General features: G+C 37.9%; 1 protein-coding gene across 4 annotated transcripts in view; it reads right to left on the bottom strand.

Moving 5' to 3' along the window:
- WDR17 (WD repeat domain 17) overlaps window positions 1–13,839 on the bottom strand; it is a 105,920-nt gene extending 92,081 nt beyond the window's left edge. The window contains exon 1 of one of the 4 annotated variants that reach the window (XM_051832508.2): window positions 13,658–13,839. The gene's annotated coding sequence lies outside the window, so the exon portion shown is untranslated. Of the gene's footprint in view, window positions 1–3,536; window positions 3,651–13,657 lie in introns of those variants that run through there. The other 3 variants (XM_051832497.2, XM_070068306.1, XM_070068305.1) reach the window with 3 other exon arrangements.
- Window positions 13,840–15,246: the final 1,407 nt, after the last annotated feature.

Below are 15,246 nucleotides of genomic sequence, written 5' to 3'. Positions count from 1 at the left end.
CCTGAGTCGCAGGCATCCCATGTGGACACCAGTCTGAGTCCCAGTTGATCTACTTCCTTTCCAGCTCCCTTCTAATGGCCTGGGAAAATCAGCAGAAGATGGCCCAAGTGTTTAGGCCCTTGCCACCCAAGCAGAAGACTCAAATGTAACTCCTGGCTTTGTCCTGGCCATTGCTGCCACCTGAGAAGGGAACCAGAAGACAAATGATCTCTCTTTCTCTCTCCCGCTCTCTCTGTAACTCTGACTCTCAAATTTATATAAATAAATATTTTTAAAAAGTGAAGTATTTTTACTAGAGAACTGGATACTTGAATAAAATGGATATTCTAAAACTGAAAAAAAATGGAATTTGTATCTCAAAGAATGAGGTCATTGGTTGGATCTAGGATAAGTTAATACTAGTGCAGTGAAATATAAATAAATATTACATACCACAATAAATGCAAAGAGGAAAGGAAGAGTGAAATAGAACAGAGGCTAAGAGACAATAACAATGCTGAACAAGTGCAGAAAGGAGACAACAGAACCAACATTCAGAGAAATAGAAAAGAAATTTCCAAAAAAATGATTCTGAAAATCAGGCTTCTGAAGTTCACCAAATCTCAAGCAGGTTAAGTTAAACAAAATTTTATTAGGGCATACCATAATAAATTTCTAAAAACTAAAGAAAACATCTTAAATTTTAAAAATGGTAACATTACAGTAAAAAAAAATAGATATAATGGAAGTCAGAAAAAGTGGAATGAAATTAAAACACTGAGAAAAAGATAACTACACCCCTAATAAAAATATCCCTCAAAAACTGAAGGCAAAGGTATGACGTTTTCATGCTAACCGAATGTAAGAAATTCATTTTAGTAGCCATGTCCTAGAAATTCTATATGGGTATAAAACATCAGAATAATATAGTCAATAAAATTGACTCAATTTACTATATAGAATGTTATACCTGACAATGATTGGATTCACCTTTTCTCAAATGTATGTGAAATATTTACAAGGATGAACTGTATGCTGAACCATAAGGAAGACCTTACAAAACATCAAAATATTGAAATCTTGCCACAGTGGAATTTAGTCTGAATTAAGTAAGAAAAATAACCAGAAAATCCACAACTGCTAGTAATTTAGAAAACATTGTTTTCAAATAATCCTCGAATCAAAAACATAATAAAAATGGAAGCTGTAAAATGTTTAGTACTAAATATCAAAGTCACAACACACAGAAATATGTGAGCTGAAGATAAAGCAATGCTTGGGTTGAGGATCGTTACAGCTTTGATTGCTTTCCCAATAGAAAAGAAAAATGAAGGAAAATCAAGGTTCAAAAAATGAAGGTTCTCAAAAAACTGAGAAAGAATGGGAAATGAATCTTAAAAAGCTACAAATGTGGGACCAGCGCTGTGGTGCAGTGGGTTAAAGCACTGTAGCACTGGCATCCCATAGGGGTGCTGGTTTGAGTCCTGGCTATTCCACTTCAGATCCAGCTTTCTGCTATGGCCTGGGAAAGCAGTGGAAGATGGCCCAAGTCCTTGGGTCCCTGCACCCACATGGGAGACTTGGAAGAAGCTCCTGGCTCCTGGCTCCTGGCTTCAGATCAGCTCAGTTCTGGCCATTGCAGTCATCTGGGGAATGAACCAGTGGATGGAAGATCTCTCTCTCTCTCTCTCTCTTGCTCTCACTCTCGCTCTACCTCTCTGTGTCTTTCAAATAAATAAAATAAGACTAAAAAAAAAAAAGATATGAGTGGAAATCATTCCTAAAAGTGGAGAAATCAATGAAAAAGTTTAGAAATTTACAGTCAACTAAACAAAATGCCAATTCCTTTAGATGAACTCCTAGAAGTTCAATGAAGGAAAACAAACAAAATCAGAAAAAAGTACAAATATTAATCTTAGAAATAGACTCAATACCACTATACAAACTACTGACATCAAAAAAGAATATTAAGAACACCTCTACGGCAATATGGTAGCAATAAGTATGAACAGAAATATTACTCAAGTAATTGCCAAATTTAATGAAAGAACAACAAAATTAAATAGTCTGAATATGAATGAGTCCACATTTAAAACTTTTCCAAAAATAATCTCTCAGGCCCAAATAGTGTCATCAGTAAATTTACAAAATTTACAAAATTATTTAAAGAAGAAAAGTTACATACTTTCTCAGAGTATAATAAAATAATTACCTTTCAATTATTTATATCCTCCCGAAATCTCAAAAAAAAAGACTTTACAAGAAAGGAAATTACAAAGAAACTTATCTTTTAAATCAAATGTAGAATAAGTAAATATAAATCATGACAAATGATTATATACTGTAAACATGTAAATTAGCTCAAATTAATCTAAAAAAACAATATAAGGACTGTTGTTGTGGCATAGTGGGTAAAGATGCCGCCAGGGATGCTGGCAACCCATGTGGAAGTTAGTTTGTGTCCTGGTTACTCCACTTTCCATCTAGCTCCCTGATAATGGTCTAGGAAAAGCAGCTAATGGGCTGGTGCTCGGGCCCCTGCCACCTACGTAGGAGACCTGGAAGAAGCTCCCAGTTCTTGGCTTTCTGCCTAGCCCAGCTCTGGCCATTGCAGGCATGTGAGGAGTGAACCACAGGAGGAATGACCTCTCTCTCTCTCTCTGTCTCTCCCTCCCTCTCTGCAACTCTGCTTTTCAAATAAATCTTTTAAAAAAGGAAGCAATACAATTCTTATCAAATTATTAGGTTTTTGTGGAAATTGCAAGTGAATTCTAAAATGTATAAGAAAATGCAAATAGCCAAGAATAGCAAAGGTGTTCTTGAAAAATCAGAGGTTTTACACCAACAAGCTGAAAGTTTGTACTACTAGTTATCAATATCTTTCATAATGCTATAACAATAGAGACAGTATGGGATTGACGCAAGGATACACAAATGGACTAACAGAACAAAATCTGAGTACAAAATGGTTCCTTTCATATACTGTTATATAATGTATAATGATGGTAATAATGCAGTAATTGGAGTAAAGAATATACATTCAATAAGTACTTATAGGTAATTCAATACTCCTAGGAGAAAATGTAAAATAACCTGACACTGATCTCACAGAATACAAACAAATGCGAAACTGAAAATTTTAATATGCAAAGTAAATAGTAAAGCTTTAAAATAATAATACTGAATCTCTGAAGTAGAAGATTTACTGAATAAGACCCAAAACATATAAGCAGCGTTGACACTATTTTAGCTAAATAATAAATTATTTATCTATGTATCCACTTCATTAATATCACATATTATTTCATGAAAATATATGAATTCATACAGCTCTGCTGCATCATTATATTTCATTCCTTTCCAGCAGGTAGTGAACATGTATCATGGCTAAGCACTGAAGCAGGTTCCTCAAGATACAAGAACAAGAAACAAACAGAAAAGAAAAATCACTATTTCAAGAAGCTTAGAGCAGAGACAGACAATCGAAAGGCAGATAATATATGTTGTCTAACCAAAAACCACTTCCCTTACTCCAGAAGGGGGAGGGGAAAGTTTACCTTTATCTGTTAACAAAGCTCCCACTTTGATACGGGTAGAAATATGTTCATCTAAGGGAGGAGAGGTTCTTATTCCACCGTTAGGAGAATGGCGATGGTCTAAACCTATTGTAGAAATTCCATCCTCCTTGGGTAATTAGGGACTTAAATGTGGATACCTGACCCAGTTTCTACTAATGAGATATAAATGGAAATCTCTGGCATCATTCTCCTATCTGCTTTCTGACTTGGATGTGGATGTGATGCTATTGCTGCAGTAGCTACCTTGCATACATGAAGGAAAAGCCAATAAAACTGAGGAACTATTACAATCCTAGCATTACTGATGTGTTATTTTTTCTTTTTTAAAAAAAGATATATTCATTCATTTATTTGAAAGGCAGAGTAACAAAGACAGACAGGATAGACAGAGAGACCTTCCATGTGCTAGTTCACTCCCCAAATGCCCACAACAGCCAAGACCAGGTCACGTCGAAGTCAGGAGCCAGGAACTCCATTAGGGCTTACCACAAAGGGGGAAAGATGCTGCCCCCTCTCTGTGTTAGCAGGAAGCTGGATCAGCAGTGTGGAGCATATAAGACTTGAGCCTGGCACTCTGATATAGGATGTGAAGTCCCACGTGGTGGCTTAACCTAGTGTGCCACAACACCTGTCTTTAGTCATCATGTTACATGAAAAACAATGTCTGCTTTACCGACTGATTTTTCTGTTATTTGCACTTGACTTCATTCTCCATAGATACAAATAAATGTGTAAAGCAATATGCAATGTCTGATTGCATATTGATGATGAACAAGATGCTTAGAGAAAAAGAAAGAAAAATTTGCCTACATATGCTTCAAATGGTCAGGACTTTACAACAAACAAGTGGGATTTAAACTTGTAAGTAAAAATTATTTTTCTACAACTAACTTACAAGAGTACATAATGGACAAATATTATCTTACACTATTAAAAGAAGGTATGAGGGTGAGAGGGTAGTAAAAACATAAAGAAGTAGATGGGAAATGATGAGGGTCTATAATTAAATTTAACTTCACCATCAAAACAAAACTTCTGATGTACCCCACAACATATATCCCTATCTTCTTTTTATTTTTATTTTTATTGTAATTTGGCAAATGACCACAAACCTAACTATAATAAGTAACTACTGAAGACCATATATAAAGCACTCTTCCTTAATTTTCCTTAATATGAACCTTCGGGTTATAGATAATCAAAATTTAAATTATTTAAACTGAGGGGTGTGTTTGTATTTTAGTATAGCCTATACATGTATATTTTTAAAAGCACTGAAAGAGAAAATATTTTTATCACTAACAAAACCTAGGCTTTGTTTTTCCAAATCTAATGTTTTTTCCTTATTTTACATTCCATCACTTATTAAAAAACCCATGACAAAAACTAATGTATTAGTAGAACTGGAAAGATAAACATAAAATATAATTTTTTTTGACAGGCAGAGTTAGACAGTGAGAGAGAGGGAGACAGAGAGAAAGGTCTTCCTTCTGTTGGTTCACCCCTCAAATGGCCACTAAGGCCGGCGCGCTGCGCCAATCTGAAGCCAGGAGCCAGGTGCTTCCTCCTGGTCTCCCATGCGGGTGCAGGGCCCAAGCACTTGGGCCATCCTCCACTGCCTTCCTAGGCCACAGCAGAGAGCAGGACTGGAAGAGGAGCAACCAGGACAGAATCTGGCGCTTGACCGGGACTAGAACCCGGCATGCTGGCATCGCAGGTGGAGGATTAGCCTAGTGAGCCACGGTGCCAGCCATAAAATATAATTCTAATAAAAAATTCTACACTTTTATATTTCAAAGGAGGAATTTCCCCTCAAGGAATAAAGGTCAAAGCCCTGTTCTGTTCATAGGTTCAATGTACCTGTAGTCATCTGTGTTACAGGAGCACAGACGTGTTCTAGGTTATGACAATATTTCTAGGAACTCCTGACAGGGCTTCTTACAACTTTTCATTTAAACACAGTAGTTAGTATTGGTTTGCCTCCCCACCATCTCTATTCCTTTCTTTCTGAAATAGAACTACATCTGTATTTGTGATTCTCTCCTCTGCTTCTGTGCAGGTTTAGGAAAAATTCAAATCCCTTAACTAAAGAACATGATTTTGACTTATGTGAATCATTTCCCTGATCATTTTTATGGTTCACTGATAGGAACACAGAGCATATATGTCTTATCATGAAATATAGGAATTTTAGATGAACTAAAGAGGCGCTTTGTTCTGTGGACTTAAGTAATAGATCATCTGAAGTCATACACAGGTAACAGATCTCATCTTGGTCATCATGAAGAGATATATAAAATTACCAGAAACTTCTACCTGAAACTTGAGGAAAAACTACCATAATACACAGTGGGTGACTCAAAATGATAGCAGTTCAGCACTAGAGCTAGCTATGAGTGACATAACTCATCATGCAACTCTGTCCTTGGACATTTTAATTTATACAAGCCAGTAATAAGAATTGTATTTTCTGTTACCTACAATTGAAAGAACCCTCAATGGTACTTATAAGATCATAGAAAAACACACACACATACACATACACAAACCTCACAGTAACACTTAAAACAAGATCTTAGCATCAACCACATTGTGATCTGGGAGACATTTCCATTATACCCAGGTACTACAATTGGTATCATAGGTGCTATGGAAAAGGTACAACAGAGTGTCATAGGTGGACCATCAAAAATCTGCTAGAAATTTCAAAAGCCTCTCTCCTAGTATACATCTAAACTGTCATTGTCTCATTAGATTTGCTCAGTTAGAAAAACTTGGTCTATTTCAGTCAGATCTATGACAATTTTTATCAGTGTCTATTCCACAATGCCATGGAAGTCATAGTACTGTTTCTTTCTCATTTCCATTATGGAAATAACGAAGTTATTATGGAAAGAGAATCATAGACAGCATAAAATGTTAGTTATAAACACCAAAAAAAGCTCAAATTGTTTAACCAGACATTGGGAATTAGGTAAAGAAGAAAAAATAACACATATATAATTTTTGTTTTATAAAAGTAAATAATAGACAACTTACTTCTAGAAACTTAAAATATCATGAGAGAGATAGAGTCAACATCACTCTTACAACTTAAAAAAAAAGGATGAGAGGGTGAATATTTACTGTAATGATGATGCTTGTATCTCACAAAGGAGTAACTCGGTGTGATTCCCAGCTTCAATTACTGAATGCAAATTCCCTGCTAATGCAGGTGTAGAGAGACTGCAAGTGATGGCTCAAGTCATTGCATTCCTACCACTACAAGGGAGACCTCCTTGGAGTTCCTAACTCCCAGTTTCTGCTTCTGCCCAGTCCCAACCATTGAGGGTATTTCAAGTATGAACCAGCAAATGGGTGCTATCTCTAAGTCTCTAAAATTTTTTAAAATTTATTTTGGTGCAACACACACACACACACACACATACACAAATAAATATGTTTATTTTGGTACAGAAAAATGAAATACATGAATAGTTTTTCCATAACACAAATTTTCCATAAACTTTTTGAAGACCCATAATATGCTTGGCTTTCAACATTTTTCTAAAGATTTATTTATTTATTTGAGAAGCAGAGTTACAGACAGAGGGGAAAAGACAGAGAGAAAGGCTTTTCCTTTGCCAGTTCATTCTGCAATGGCCGCAATGGCCAGAGCTGGACCCATCCAAAGCCAGGAGCCAAGAGCCTCCTCAGGGCCTCTCATGTGGGTGCAGGGACCCAAGAACTTGGGCCATCTTCCACTGCTTTCCCAGGCCACCAGCAGAGAGCTAGATCAGAAGAGGAGCAGCTGGGACTAGAACCTGTGGCCATATGGGATGCTGGTGCCATAGGCAGAGGCTTAATCTAGTACGCCACAGTGCCTGCCCTTTCAAAATTTTTGCTCCGTGAACTTTTTGAAGTACTGTCATTTATATAAAATACTTAATGCACAAAGTTACTATGAACCAATGATTTGAAAAAAGTCTACACAGTTAACATAATTGTGTACTACAGCTCTGTATTTTAAAATTTATATTTATACACATATACATTTTAAAATGAGGAATATATATCATAAGGTAAATAGCTATATCTGAGTGGTAGGATTCGGGAAATGTTATTATTCTTTTCACTTTTTTAATTTAATATTCAATTCTCCATTCATTCATTTGACAAATAGTTATTGAGCAATTAACTATGTGCCAGGCAAGCACTGAAGGTAAAGCACCCAATAAAACATAAAAGATATGTTTTCCCAAAGCTTTTATCCTTGAAGGAGCAAATCAGAAAATGAGAAAAGAATATTAGTAATGATATATATTACTAGATAAATTGTACACTGAAAAATAATGCAAGGAAAGAGGATTCAGAGTTCTGGAGATGGAATTCACATTGCAATTTTTAAAAGATGCAATGGGAAGATCTCACATGTCTATCAAGCAAATATTTGAAGGAGATGAAAGAACAAAATATAAAGATATCTGATGGAAAAGCTTTCTAAACAAAGGGAGAAGAAAAAGCAAAAGGAAAGATTCTGATTCATGTTTCTGGTAGGCTTGAGAAATAAAATAATCAATAAAAATACCTAAAAATGTATATTAGAAATTCAGAGATATATACAGAGATATATTGACATTCAGGGAAGTTTTGTCAAACTCACATTTATATTCTTTTTATCTTTGTAAATGTTCTGTAATAAAAATGCATTGCCTTTATTGCTAAAAACAAAAAGCAAATACTAAAAAAAAAAAGTCTTTTGAGAAATCAGTGTTTAAAATCCAAATATACCACAGTCTCAGACCTATGTAAACTACTGATCTAGTTCAATAATAATAGAGATAAGTTAGACAAGTTAGCAATTATCTTTTATAATTATATAATTAATGCATGTGTATTATTTGGAAAACAGCCATTGTGAAGGGTCAGCACTGTGGCACATCAGGCTAAGCTGTAGCTTGTGACACCAGCGTCCCATATTAGTGTGCTAGTTCAAGTTGAGGCTACTCCACTTCCAATCCCACTTCTTCCATAAAACACCTGGAAAGGCAATGGTTGGTGGTCCAAGTTATTGGGCCCCAGCCACCAACATAGGAGTCCAGAAGGTGTTCTTGGTTCCTGGCTTTGGCATGGCCCAGACCTGGCTACTGTGGCTATTTAGGAAGCAAACCACCAGATGCAAAATCAATCTCTCTCTCTCTGTCTCTCTGTCTCTCTCGCTCTCAGTCTCTCTCTTCTCCCCATTCTCCTCCCAGTCATTTTGCCTTTCAAATAAGTAAATAACTAAGTAAATGAAAACTTTTTTTTAGAAAAATCAGCCATTATCTCACTAAATTTATGTTTTCCTGGGTCTAGTATCCATAATTCTAAATAACCATTATTCTAAATAACCATTATTCTCACTATGATTTGTAGAGTCATAGATAATCACGCATAAATAATATTTTAAAGATCTCTAAATCAGTGCATCTCAAAGTGTGGTTCTCAAGGATTTTCCATAAGAATTAACCTTGAAACTTGCTAAAAATTCCAATTTAGAGATCAGACCCCAAATCTAACAACTCGGAATCTTGGGGGTAAAACTCTAAAATATTACTTACAGATGATTTACATACACAATAAAGCTTTAGAACTACTCATCTAGTTCAATAATAGTAGAGATAAGTTAGAAACAAATTAGCAGAAAAAAACTGCCTCTGTTATCTTCTAACTAGGATTAATCTCTTAAATTTCTACCATTCCTGAGTTTACCTTTTACATGCTTGTCAGGGCATTTTTATCTGAATATTCCTAATACTTGCGTATTGAGTTAAATCATGAAGTTCTTAAAAGCTTAGATGATAAAATAGGTCACACCAAGTACAGTATTAGCCTCCATTAAGATCCTGGATTAGGCACTAAGTAGGAAAATTAAGGTCAATATGGCAGTTTTCATTTGGTCTCAACAAATGACCACCTATACCAACCAGTATAAACTCCAATTTGGTCAGTAAAACACAGAGGTTCCAGAGAAGGCCAAGAAAAGCAAGAAACTGATTCAAAGATGTGGAAAGGTGAATGTAGTTGTGTTCATCACACATCTACATATATTTATCTGATTACTTTCCTACATCTTAACCACTAAAATGAAAATTATACAAATTTGTATTTTTTTTATTTAGATTTATCTAGCTGCTTGGAAGATTATGGAGTCTTTGGTGCTAAAATGTGGAAATGATTTTTTTCATCTGGTTGAACAAGCAATTCACTGTTACTTCAATAAACTCATTCATACCTCCATTTTGAGTCAGTCAAACAAAATCACATACTGTCATCCATAAGCTAAGAAATTCCGAGTAAATAATCCATTGAGAGTGTTATCAAAATATTTTCATAAAAGATTTAGGATTATTTCTATAATAGGCATGACCAAAATGTTTACCTTTATTCTTATAAATAGAACCATTCCTCATGAAGGAAGAGTAGAGGAGCTGTGTCATAAATTAATCTGTAAACCCCAATACTCCCTCCCTCTTCTACTTAATCTCATTTGAGTAGGATTTTGTATATGAGTTTTTAAAGGAGAAATCAACCTCAACATCTGGCGTGCTAACGTGACTGAGAAAGAGACAGCGTGTCGGACTTGGAAGGTCCCCCCTGGATTTTGGCAAGTAGGCCCCTCGGTGTTTTGTGTGCTGTTGGGTTCTGTGAGGGTGACCACAGAACCCCCTCCTAAGCCCCTTTCCTTGTCCTTGTCCTCGGTCTAAGTGACCTGGTCTAAGTGTACCTGGAAAATAGAGGAAGATGGCCCAGACACTTGAGCCTCTGCCAGCTTCGTGAGAGACCAGGGCAGAGTTCCTGGCCCAGAATTGGCTACTGTGGCCATCTGAGGAATGAACCAGCAGACAGAAGCATCTTTCTTCCCTCTCTCCCTCCCTTCCTTCCTCCCTCCCTCCCTTTTTCTCTCTCTCCCTCTTTCCCTCTAACACTCTTTCACATACATAAATAACCTAAGAAATTAATATGAAATTATTTTTGGCAATCCAACTGAGAAAAGCCAGCAAAGGAAATCAAACAGGAGAATTCAAGGAAACAGCAAATGGAATGTCACTAAACTAAAAAATTTCCTAGATATATGCATCCAATATATTGACAGAGACCTGAAATTAATCCTAAAATTTTCTAAGTAAAATGTTGTATCAGCAAAGACAGGACTTATGCATAGATAAAATAAGTTGCTAATCCCATTGATAGCCCCCTTCTTTAAAAAAAAAAAAAAAGGATTTATTTATTTATTTGAAAGTCAGAGTTACACAGAGAGAGGAGAGGCAGAGGGAGAGAGAGGAAGGTCTTCCATCCGCTGGTTCATTCCCCAGATGACCGCAACGGCCAGAACTGCATCGATCCGAAGCCAGGAGGCAGGAGCTTCTTCCGGGTCTCCCACGTAGGTGCAGGGGCCCAAGGACCTGGGCCATCCTCGACTGCTGTCCCAGACCATAGCAGAGAGCTGGATGGGAAGTGAAGCAACCGGGTCTCGAACCCGTGCCCACGTGGGATGCCGGTGCCTCAGGCCAGAGCATTAACCCACTGCACCACAGAACCGGCCCAGATAGCCCCCTTCTTAAAAGCTTATGGGGTCAGTCAACATAAAGTTTCCTCTAAACTAATGAACTAATGTAATGAATTATGAAAGTGAAACATTATGTACAAAAAGCTACAATGGAAATGGAAATGTTCATCAAATATACTTGCTGTTACATTTTCAGGAGTGCTATTCATTTAGTAGTTCATGGTACTCCCAAGTAAAGCTTCAAAAATGGAATGCTTCATGGACATTACCAGCACAAGAAGCAACCACGTCCAATATCATAATGCGCCTTGAATTAATACCACTCACACTCTACCTTATAAGGGTCAATTTTTTTTTTTTTTTTTTTGACAGGCAGAGTTAGACAGTGAGAGAGAGAGAGACAGAGAGAAAGGTCTTTCTTTCTGCTGGTTCACCCCCCCAAGTGGCCACCACAGCCGGCGCACTGTGCTTATCTGAAGCCAGGAGCCGGGTGCTTCCTCCCAGTCTCCCATGAGGGTGCAGGGCCCAAGCACTTGGGCCATCCTCCACTGCACTCCTGGGCCACAGCAGAGAGCTGGACTGGAAGAGGAGCAACCGGGACCGAATCCGGTGCCCCAACCAGGACTAGAACCTGGGGTGCGACAGGCGGAGGATTAGCCCAGTGAGCCGTGGCGCTGGCCTATATAAGGGTCATTTGAGAAACTGCATTTTAGTCTCATGGCACTGTTTAGGTGAATAAAACTAGGTAGTCTGCAGCACATTTTATCAGTAGTGACAACCTAATCATTCTGATTAGACTTCAAGTATCTATCTGGGCAAAACAAACATAAAATTGTTCCTACTTTTCTTTGAGTAATTTAAAAATCACCAGGAGCCTCTCTGGCCCAGCTAAGGGCTGCGAGGGAGAATCTGTATCAACAACAAAAACACTCTAGTCCTACTAGTCCCTCTCCTGGGAATAGAGGAACTTTAAAAGATTGTTTTTCTAAGCTAAATTAATTTGTGACTGTTGAATCATGGAATTATTATATATAATGGATAACTTGAGAAATTTTAGTATACCAACTTAGGTATTAAAATAAAAAAGAAGACTTTTAAAAGTTTTAAGTAAGGATGTTTAATGTTTTCTTCATGGATGCTCACAGCTATTTAAGCACTCCTCTTATACCATCACAGGAGAAAGTAAGATCAATGTAAGTAAAAGTTAGCTGGTGTTTCTATGCAGTAGAAATTTGTGGGGCTCACTTAAGAAGTATGTGAATCTCCTTTCCATGCATGTCCTTTGAAATAGATCATTGGTTTATTCCAATCAGAAAACTTTCCAGGAATTCTTAATGTAATGACCTAAACGTACTATTTATAACATTAATTTGTAAACAAAGCCCTAAAGCATTGTTTCCAAAAATTTTATTGAATTGAAACTTTCATAGTCACTGATTATTTAATTTCACATCACAGAACAGGAAATATTGTCAGACACCTTGTCAGACTTTTGCTTTCCAACAGGTAATACTATATATATATATATATGTATATGTATATATATATATAAATTATGCATTTTCTTGCAGAGTTAAGCAACTGAGGCAGAATCTCTACTGCCAGCCTTGCATCAGCTCTGCTCAAGCAGGGCAGTGATGAGAGAATTCACAAATCTACAGATACAGAATTTTAAATCCTTGTTGGGTTTACAAATCCTCATAAATTATTTTTCATTTATTTTCTGGTTGCTGCTACCTAGAAATGTTATTTGAATGATAAAATTGGTGATTTTAAACTCATGTTGTTGAGTTTTTAGTTGAATAAATTTTGCAAAATTTTTAAAAATGAACTTATGCTTGTTTTGTTGTTCAGTTTTCTCTGGAGTCAAAATATTTCTCACTCAGAAATGTATGTGTGTGTGTGTGTGTTTATGTGTGTGTGTGTGAGAGAGAGAGAGAGAGCGAGAGAGACTTTTGATGCATAATCAAACTTTTCACTAAGTCTCATTACAATCAATTGCTTTTCATTAATACAGTAAAAAAGTCATCTCGAATGTCTTTTTCCTTTTCATTCTTGATTGTAAAAGTCTGCACTTTTCTTGCTTTATGGCTTACTTACACCTCTCTTACATTCAATAGTTTTTCTGAAATGCATTTCCTTCTCTACCCAAAGCTTGTTACAATGCTAATATTAAAACCACGTTCAAAGGGATAAGGAAACTATACAGAACTATCTGCCCAGCGCAGTGTTGAGAATCAGCAATCTGAACTATATTATATATCAATCTGGATACATCTAATCATTTTAGGGAATGAAAATAAAACGTCTCGCCAAACGGTCAGCATACATTCCAGAGGTAGTTCAGGTACATACACGTTGACTGCTTGCTGTGCCTTGCAATCATCAGGTGTATGCCACTCCAACCCAGGGGATTAACCCATCAGGCATCACCGCGTGGAAGGCCCTGTAGGACGCACATACCCCAAGTCTGATCTAAGGGACGTCCAGACTCTCCTTAGACGACGCTGCAGCGGCTCACAAAGCTGCGCTTGCCCAGGTCTCACACCCTGAAGCCCCACCGGCTCCTTACCTGAGGAGGCGGCGGCTGCTGCTGCGGACAGCCGAAGGTGCTGAAACCGGCACCGGGGAGAGTGAGCAAGGATGCGCGCGGTCCCGCCCCGCCCTCCCCGCCGCCAGGTCGCGGGCTGCCGGGGGCGGGGCGGCCCGGCTCGCGGGATCCGCGAGGCTGGGAGGCGGGCTGTGCCCTCCAGCCCCGCCCCTGAGGTTCACGTGACGTACACACTGGGCGCTGATTGGAGCGGCTGGGAGGGGAGGCGGAAGCGGCTGGCGACCTCCGGAGACTTGGCTAAGGGTGAGGTGGTTACCTGGCAACGGAGTGGCTGTGCACTGGGGCGTCTGTGCATTGGGTGAGGCTTCCCGCAGGAGGGTTTGCAGTGGGACCGAAACGTGAACAAAAACTACGGCCCTCCAACGTTCTCACCACCTTTCATACTGAGTCTGCGCTTTTTAGGAAAATGAGTCAAATATACAATCAATAAATCACGCTATCTCTAGCTCCTGAGGGCGGGGGCGGGGAGCTTGGAGGAGCGCCTTGAGCTTCTTTGGGCGGCCAGGCTGCACTGGTCTAGAACTGTCTCCTGCAAAGTGAGTGCAGAATGCTGTTTCTGATGCATTCCATTCTTGTCTCTTGGACTCCAGTAGTTCTGAGGCAGATCAGTACGGCTGAAATTGTTTTATTACTCGAGTTGTGTGAAGATAATATATGTGCCTTCACAGTGTGCAACACTGACATGTTCCCTGTGAAATATGGTTGTTGGGTTGCTTGAGAACTGTCATTCTTACTAGATTATTTCTACCTCTGAAATACCTCCACTACTTATGGCCTTTACCCAACACCCTAGAGAAAGCCTGCATGTACTCCAAATACAGTGTGTTTAATAAAATCTATCAAGCTTTATGTGCAAAGCAGTGAATACTTGATAAGTGAGTGGTGTATCTCAAACAAGGGAAGTCCCTAGATGCAATCCCTTCTGTGCAGATTTTTCTCCTTTCTTTTAAAGTGTTCTTTGCAGAAACTATTCCCTACCAGGTCCCATATCCTGTTTTGTAAATTAAAATTTACTTTAAAGCTGACTTTCCACATGGACAATAGCTGGTTAAAAGCTCACATCAGTTACTGCAATTCTGTTCCCCACATTCTAACAAAGTGCCTGATGAACAGCGGGTCTTCAACAAATATCTAATGCATGAACCAATAAAGAAAGAAAAAATTGAACACGTAACCTACTAGAGAAAGTATTAGGAACAAATACTATAAAATATTATAAAATAGAATAAAATACTATAAAATATATACTATAAAATAGAATCATATAAAAGTAATATGAAATTACTTCCGGTGAGGGAAGAGAAAATTTTTCTTCCAGGGTATTCAAAGAATCTTTCAAGAAAAAAAGGAGTCCTATTTGAGCAGAAACTTAATAAATAAGGTTTCACTTGATAGAAAGGGAGAAAGAATGTACTGTGTAGCAAAAGGAGCATTGCCAAAAAGCACAGAGTGGTGAAAGTGGACAATTGATTTTGTTGATTTTGACTTGTGTGACTTCTCTAGAGGAGGCAGGGGTCTGTATCCAAAGATATGATGGGAGATAGAAATTA

Source organism: Oryctolagus cuniculus, chromosome 2 (assembly GCF_964237555.1).
Source record: "Oryctolagus cuniculus chromosome 2, mOryCun1.1, whole genome shotgun sequence".
Lineage (NCBI taxonomy): Eukaryota > Metazoa > Chordata > Mammalia > Lagomorpha > Leporidae > Oryctolagus > Oryctolagus cuniculus.
This window is presented reverse-complemented; position numbering and strand designations above follow the sequence as displayed.